Below are 7,956 nucleotides of genomic sequence, written 5' to 3'. Positions count from 1 at the left end.
AACCAAACAAGGACATGTAAGTCTTGCGTACTAGTAATGGGCTGATTCATTAAGAACTTTTGACCTGTATAGCCAATCGGTGTCTTCTGGTCAAGTTTGGCTGAACAGTAGGGCTGTGTGAAATTTCTCTGGCTGTTCCATTTCGACGCTGTTTCGACTCGTTTCCTTTCCCTGCAGGAAAACAGAAAGTAAGGAGAGGGAGGGGGAAGGGCTGCTTTCATATTGACTTGTGTATCTGGCCAGTGACTGTGGTCCTTCCCTGAGGTCCCTTCCAATCTCAGTGCTCTGGGGGAGGGCTGGAAAAACAGCATAAAAGACAGCATTGTTTGAACTGGCCTGCTTTCTGTAAACCATGTCATGAGTTTTGCTTGTTAACAGCCTGAGGTGCAGTTTCTCAGAAACCCCTGCACCTCTCTCCTTGAAACTTGGCAGGCTTTGTGGCCTCAGCAGAGGCAACCATCCCTTCAAGTTCCATCCAAATCAGGCAAGAACTGACAGTTTTATAAGCAGTTTCATGGTTCCCCATTCTAGCCTATGGGCGAAATGTTGAAACAGTTTAAACAAAACAAAACAGAACAGTGGTTTCAGAATGAAACTAAACACTGTCCCATCGAAATGGAAGTCTAAATGAAACAGTGCTGTTTTGCACAGCCCTACTGAACAATGGAGACTGGCTGTGCAAGTCAGTGGTAATGTTTTACTACTCACTGGCACCATAAAACGTACCCAGCATTCCTGAGACTTTGTATCATGAAAGGGAATATTTTTAGCTGAAGTTAAAGCGTAGGAATCAAAATTCATGCTATCTTTTCTGCTCCAGGAGTACAGGTATGAGATTTCCCACGAAAATCACTTTTAAAGAAAAAAAAAAAGTGGCAAAGGATTAAAAAGATTACACGTTTTTGCTGAAATTAGTCTTTGCTGTTTAATCCACGACCTGTACCTATAATCATCAGCATAACAACAGGAAAATTCTAGGTTTCAAAGTAAAACTTGGCATGGCTACATTACTGTGGCAGTTGTTGGGCATCAAGGTATGTAGTTTGTAAGGAGAACACAGTTCTTTCCTAAACGAGATATCCCAAGTCCTGTAACAACACACAAATGTTACAGACTGAGTTCTCTGGTCTATGCAAAGACCATAGAAGTCTGAATCAGCAGGATTTCTTTACATAGGAAACCAAGGTGCAAAAAAGCTGCACGCATGGCCTCCAGACCAGATTTACAGATCAAATTTAGGCAACAGCAGGATTTCTTTTAAAGGATTTGCATTCATGACGGAAGTAAGGTAAGCAGCTGCATGTTCTTACCAAATTGTCAAAGGCCTTTGATATTGCTCTGATATTGCTTTTCTGTATATTCTTGGGAGAGGCTTTGAAGCTAGATTTATTTAACATAAACAATTAAGGTTTTGTGTTTTTTGTTTTGAAATTCATCTTTAACAGAACTAATGTGGCTTGACTTGTATATAATAAATTGATTTATACTAGTAATTCTGTAATTGGCCTGCAAGATGGATGCTTAACCACATGCACAAGATTGCATCAGTGCACAGGTCAGGTCAACATGCAGGTCAATCTGCAGCCAGATCCAGCATTCAGGGTTGCTCTGCAGCAGGATCTGGCCAACATGCTGAATCTAGCATGTAGGTTGTGCCAGCAAATGGGGTCTCTTCACAGCCAGATCCAGTGTGTGGGCTCAGGTTGGTGCATGGGATCACTCCATGACTAAATCTAACATGCAAGGCTGGGTTTGTGCACCAGATCACACCTGTAGACCAACCATGCACGCCAACCCTTTGCTGGACCTAGCCTGTGGACTGATCCTATTAACGGATTCTGCCCTGTAGACCAGTCCCATGTCATTCATCCAGCCCATGTGCTAAGTAGGTTGTGCCCCACTGATTTATACCATTACACATGCTAATAATGAAAGAAAATAAAACAGAGAATTAGTCTTTTGTTCACTAGTTCAAAGTACTAGTTCTTTCCTTGTGTACCAACATATACATACTTGTCACAAGGTGGCAGCAAATTTCCAATACTAATCTTTCAAAATAGGACTCTTCTCAACCTATATTTTAAATTTCATTTTGATGTAGTATATTTGTATATTTTAGAGTAGTTTACTTCTATTGTATGTTGGTGATGACTATTTTCTTCAATCAATACTGGTGGTAGCTTTCTATATATTCTTTCTTTGTTTACCAGTGCTTGAATGATAAAAAGTGTGTTACGGAAATACAGAATGCTAAATCCTTTTACAAATTATGTGCAGCAATGTTGGAAAATCTCCTGTGGTGCACATGGCAACAGCAGCGAACAGCCAGCTGTCACAAGGTGTTTATGAAGGGACAGGTATGAGTCAAAAGGCATGGTTTTCTTTTCTTATGGCAGTGGCCTCCTAGTGACCATACCTGCTCATGTAGTTAGGATTTTTAGAACTGAAAGTTCCATGTGTTCTTTGCACGCAGTTTGTTCCTCCCATGACGTATTGCATGTAGTCATAAATCTGTTGTCAAGTGAATGGCTTGTAGGTTCATGATAATAGAAGTGCTTTGTCAGCATAATAGCGTACTCATTTCTTGAGGTGTTCTGGATAGTTCAGTAGGGATGGAGCAGAGTACTTTGAACCTAGCTGGACTAACCATTTTAATTCTAAGTGGACGTGCCCAATACCTTTCAGATGCAACCAATTATTTGTATTTATGTACTGCAATACAATCATCTAGCAAGTTTGATTTTTCCTTCAGAAGTATAGTGAAAGTGTCCTGGTACAAATAGACATTGCATTTATCCCAGGCCTGGTTGTCCCTTTGTTTGTCCCAGACCTAAAATGAGGAAATGGTGTGTACGTATGTCGCCCTTCCAGTCAGCAGTCAGTAAGCAGATGCGTTCGGTATCACTTCTCTGGCAGCAGGCAGCTGGGGAGATCAACCATCCCACCATGCCTTCAGATAACCAAGTGTCCGTAGGTTTCTGGGGATTCCTCAGTGATATGCAAAGCACCCATTGGATGTTCTGTAGGGTGGGAAGGGGCTGGCAAAAACTTTGTGGGCAGGACTTCAGGGGAAATGACTGCTTAATTGCTGCCCCAAACTGCCTGGCACTGCTGCTGCTACCACTGCTATCAATGAGTAGCACAATTAATCTGGATGTGGTCCTTCAATACAGGCCATATTGGCCCAGTGGTGTGAGCTTGTGCTTGAATGTTTGCGGAAAAGTCTCCACTAGTGGGCCCTGGCAGCTTACTTGCCTTTGGCCATTCGTGCAACGAGTGAAAAAGGACAAATCTCAAGGAAGACAAGAATTGCTGGATGTCATCCACAGGGAGGCACATGGCTACATCTGCCTTGCCCTCCTTGCCAGCAGTTGTCACCCTGAATATGTTAGCTACAGGTCAACACAGTGTGTCCAGGCTGATGTAGTAACATCTCCAAACTTAGCAGCATTTCTGTGCCAGGGAGATGAACAGCAGCTGCTGGGAACAGATCATCGTGGCCACCTGGCATGACAAGCAGTGGCGGATGAACTTTCACTTGCCCAGGGGTACCTTTGTAATGATCTGCACCAAACATGCCCCTTCCCTCTGGTGGCAAACCACTGGTATGAGAAGCACATTGTCATCATAATATGGAAGCTCACTCCCCTGGACTGCCTCTGGTTTGTGTCAGACTATGTCAGAGTTGACAAGTCCACAGTGCTCAAAACTGTGGGGTAGAGATATGACTGGCAACCAGGGGGTGATGTCCCTCAGATCACGTGTCTTGCCAACCCACAGGAGACAGTGAATGGTTTTGCCAGCCTGGGGTTCCTCAACTACGTTGAAGCTTTTGGTGGTGCAGACATCACCATCCTTTCCCCCGCACACTGTGCGTCAGCCACAAAGCCTTTTTCTCACTTGTGCTGCAGGCAGAAATGGACCACTATAGCCATCTTGTGCATGCGAATGCTGGCTGGTTGGGCAGGGTGCATGATGCCAGGATATTTAGAAACTGTTCTCCCAGAATTGATGGAGCAGCACAAGTTCACCCCAGATCTTCTCAGCAACAAAGTGAAGGGAGTGACAGTACCCCTGTGGTTACATGCGAATCCTTCCTACCCGCTACACTCACGGGCTGCCTGGCTGCCTGCAAGGAACTGTTTAACTACTGGCTCAACAATGCCGGATGACCCTGGAGAGTATATCTGGGCACCAAAGTCTGGCGGGAGGGGCCTGCGGACCTGCATGCATATCTGTGAGTCCAAAGGGGAGCCCCTGCCTGAGCCACAGCCAGTTGAAGCAAAGCAGCCACTGGTACTCAGGCTCTTTTCCTGCCAATTGTCCCACAGGGTGCATGTGCACGTGTGAGATTTACTGGCTGACTATTTTGCCAGACTCTAGGATGAAGATTGGTGCAGTGGCATGTAGAGGCCCCTTTCACATGTCTCATAATTAAACATTGGTAACCAAGCTTCAGCTTGATTTCAAGAGGGGCCAGGATTGGGGCAAAAAGGGTGCACTGTGGGATGCCTGGAGGACTGACTGGATGACTTGTTCCAAGACAATGCTTTAAGACAACCATCCATGTTGTCCTGGAAGAAACTTACTACTTCATATCCCAAACGGGTTTTTGGGTTTGTCCCTGGGACATTGGAAGTGGCAGAGACTGCACTCTGCCTTGAGAGAAAAGAGTTTCTTTTCTAGTCTTTTTGCAATGTCTAGTGATAGCTAAAACTAAAATTGACTCTTTTCTTCAGCACAGTGGTTCTCAACCTTTTCAGGGTCAAGCCATACTGCCACTACTTTTTTTTTGTTGAATGCATGCTAGTTCTCCCTGGCTGAGAACCACTGTTGGTGCTGCCTCAGCTTACCTGAGTGCTTCTCAGCTGGGCTCTGCTGCAAGTATGGAGCTGTGCAACTGGGACAAAGCTGCCCTGTTCTGCAAATCCAAATCTGCGAAGATGGTCGCGGTGCAGGCAGGAAAACTTGCTTGAGTTGCAGTTACAAAACAAAACAAAACTCGAACCTGCAGAACATGAGGGTACGTCGCAATGGGGTTTCGGCGACGGGAAGATAAACCTGCAGGACTCGAACCCAGGTAGAGCTCTGGATTCACTCACATGAAGTTTGCTAGGCTCCGTGGAACTTGCGCACAGGGAAGGGTACGTCGAGGGATCAGGTGGCAACGGGGAGAGGCGAGAGGCTGATCAAACCCCTATAGCCTTCTTGAGATACACGCTGGGTCCGATAGGCTCCGCAGCACTTAGAGATCTTCACGAGACGTAAAGTTCTCCTCCTCCTGATAGTCGTGGAGTCCTCCAACTTGGGCGGAAACCGCTCAAGCCTCTTATACGGCTAGCAAGCCAATCGCTAGCCACCACGTGGGAATAATTTAGAACTGGCCAATAGTGGGGCGCAAATTTGAATACAAATGGTGGGAACTCCTTGCAGCGTGCACTTCTCTTTTTGCAACTAAGAAATGCACCCTGAAAAGAAAGCTACGAGTGGCGGGAAATAATTTAGCAGTGCCGAAACACACACAAAGAAAAATCACACCCTGGGGTTGTGACACTGCGCAGCTCTTTCTGGTCCAGTGCCCCAAATGCTTCTCTTAAGCAGCTGGGACAGTTTCACCTGTTCCTATTTCCAGTAAGCAGCTTTACTGCCTGCTATGGGTTGATTAGAGTGCCCTAATGCACAGGGAGTGCATGGGGCAGTTTTACCTAGCTACTGCCCTCACAGCTCCCCTGAAGGGGCCTCTTATCCCTCCAGTGTGCCATGCACCCCAGTTGAGAACCACTGCTTTAGCTGCTGAAACAATGAGAGAGCCCTCGAAATACTGTAAAATTTGAGTAATAATTCCTATCATCCTGAGCTTTTTCCATGGCTAGAAACCCAGCTGCTTTCCTAAATGCTAATCTTTCATTTTGGTCACCCTGAGTCGTTTGTGCAGTCCTGTCCTATCTAATCATAATATCCCCTTTGATTCCACAGCAAAGAGTGCTATGAAACATGGCGAGTCACTTCTTTTTCTCTGAACAGAGCATTTAGATTTGATTTCCTCATCTTGATGTTAATCATTTTCTTTCTTGCCCTGAATTAATCTCAAAGAGGAAACTGCATGTATGCACACCTTGAGATAGGGAGACCTAAGGAAGGGTAGCATGATACCCAAAAGCTTAAATACCGACCATACAGTTTGTTCAATACAAAATATCATCCACCAGAACTCTTGCATCTTGAAATAGGATGATGGGGTCAAGTGCTACTGAACTTTATGGGCAGTCTCGTGATGCTCACTGACATTCAAATGTTGGATGCAGTCAACTTGCCATAGAATAGGTAGCAGCCAGAGCTTTCCCTCGAGGCTACTACCATCCTGTGCTCCAGAGCCTCAGCTTTTATTAAAAATAGTTACAACAGCTTTCATAGTTGCAGATGTAAACTTCCAAAGGAGACTTGGCTGAACATTTTTTTTTTCAAAATTGCTCTCTGGCCATTTTCAGAAATAAGATTGTAGATTTATTTATTTTTTTGACAAAAAAGATTTTTTTAAAATTTTGTTGGAAAAGGTTTATTCATGTTTCCCCCCTGAAGCCACACTTTCCCACATCTGACCAATACCACTCAAACTGTGAGTATGAAATAACCCCGTAGCACCTTGCAGGAAACACAAGCTGTGAGAATCACTGATGATGACTGAATGAAGTCTCAAATGATCCCAAACAGAAACACAGCAAGGGAGTGAAGAGCAATTTTAAATACTATTTTTCTGAGCTGCATGCAAAACATTTGAACTCGGGGATCATTTTTCTTCTCCAACTCTGGGAATCTCCCTTTTTGTTATTCGCTGCACACTGTGAAAGCATGCACAGGTGGAGGAAGAAGGAACTAGGGTAGTGCCTCTACCCTCATATTGCAGGAGTACAGGATTCACCTTGATCAGAGTCTTTCCTTCTTTCAAAACTCCCTCTAAGAAACGGTCTGACTTCTAGGAGCTAAGAAATGCAGGCTATAAACCAAGCTTTCCCTGAGTTTCAGCACCCCTGTTACCTACAGCTGCCTGCGAGCTCAGAGGAGCTCATCTTGGGCTGGGAGTTCACCCGGGGTTAGACACAACGCACACATAGAAGGGAGCCTTCTGGCATAATAGTGGCTTCATTTTAAAGGCAGGCGTGGTTCTTTGAGTAGATGCGATATCTTTTATTAGACCTACTGAGTAGTTGGAGAAAAGTTCTTTGCAAGCTTTAGGGCACAAGCACCTTTCTTCAGGCATAGGGAGTCCACAAGTGGCGTGCAGAGGGGAACACAGCGGGGTATGTGCCCCCCCCCAGAACTGGCTGCCGCCACCAGTTTCTATGGGCAGTCGCCACCCCCCACCACTGACGCAGCCAGCGGCAGCTGCGGGCGGTCCCCACTTGCCACCTGCTGCTCGCCACCTCCCCTCAGCGCCGACACCACAGCGGCCGCCTGCGGGCCGTCCCCACTCGGCCTACCCCCGCCACTGAGGTCGCCCCGCCAGCCTCCAGGGGCACGCGGCGCCCGTGAGGGAGTGAGACGGCCGGGAATGAGAGGAGGTACAAGTGTGGCAGGATGCCAATGAGCTTGTCAATGGGGAGAAGTCAGAAAGACAACAGGTCAAGCGGGGGAGGAGGGCGGACAGCAGGGGAAAGAAGAGCCAAGGGTGAGTAAGGGGGACACGGGAGTGGAGGAGCTCGCAGGATGAGGATGTGATGAGCCCTCAGAGGACGGGGCGAGGCTGCACTCCCCTCTCCTTTCTCTCCCCGGCCCTTTCTCTTTGCTCCCTTGCCGTGCTTCTGCTTGGGAGCACCTGGGACCTCCCTGAGCAGGCTCCCTCCTGGGGGAGGTGCAAGAGGCCAGGTCCCAGGAAAGGATTGCCCGCCCCCAGCCCTGATGCATCCCCAGCGCCTCCCCCCCCCCCCCCCCCAGGCCCCTCTGTGACGGCCCCTGCGG

Source organism: Alligator mississippiensis, chromosome 3 (assembly GCF_030867095.1).
Source record: "Alligator mississippiensis isolate rAllMis1 chromosome 3, rAllMis1, whole genome shotgun sequence".
NCBI classification, from domain to species: Eukaryota; Metazoa; Chordata; order Crocodylia; family Alligatoridae; genus Alligator; species Alligator mississippiensis.
This window is presented reverse-complemented; position numbering follows the sequence as displayed.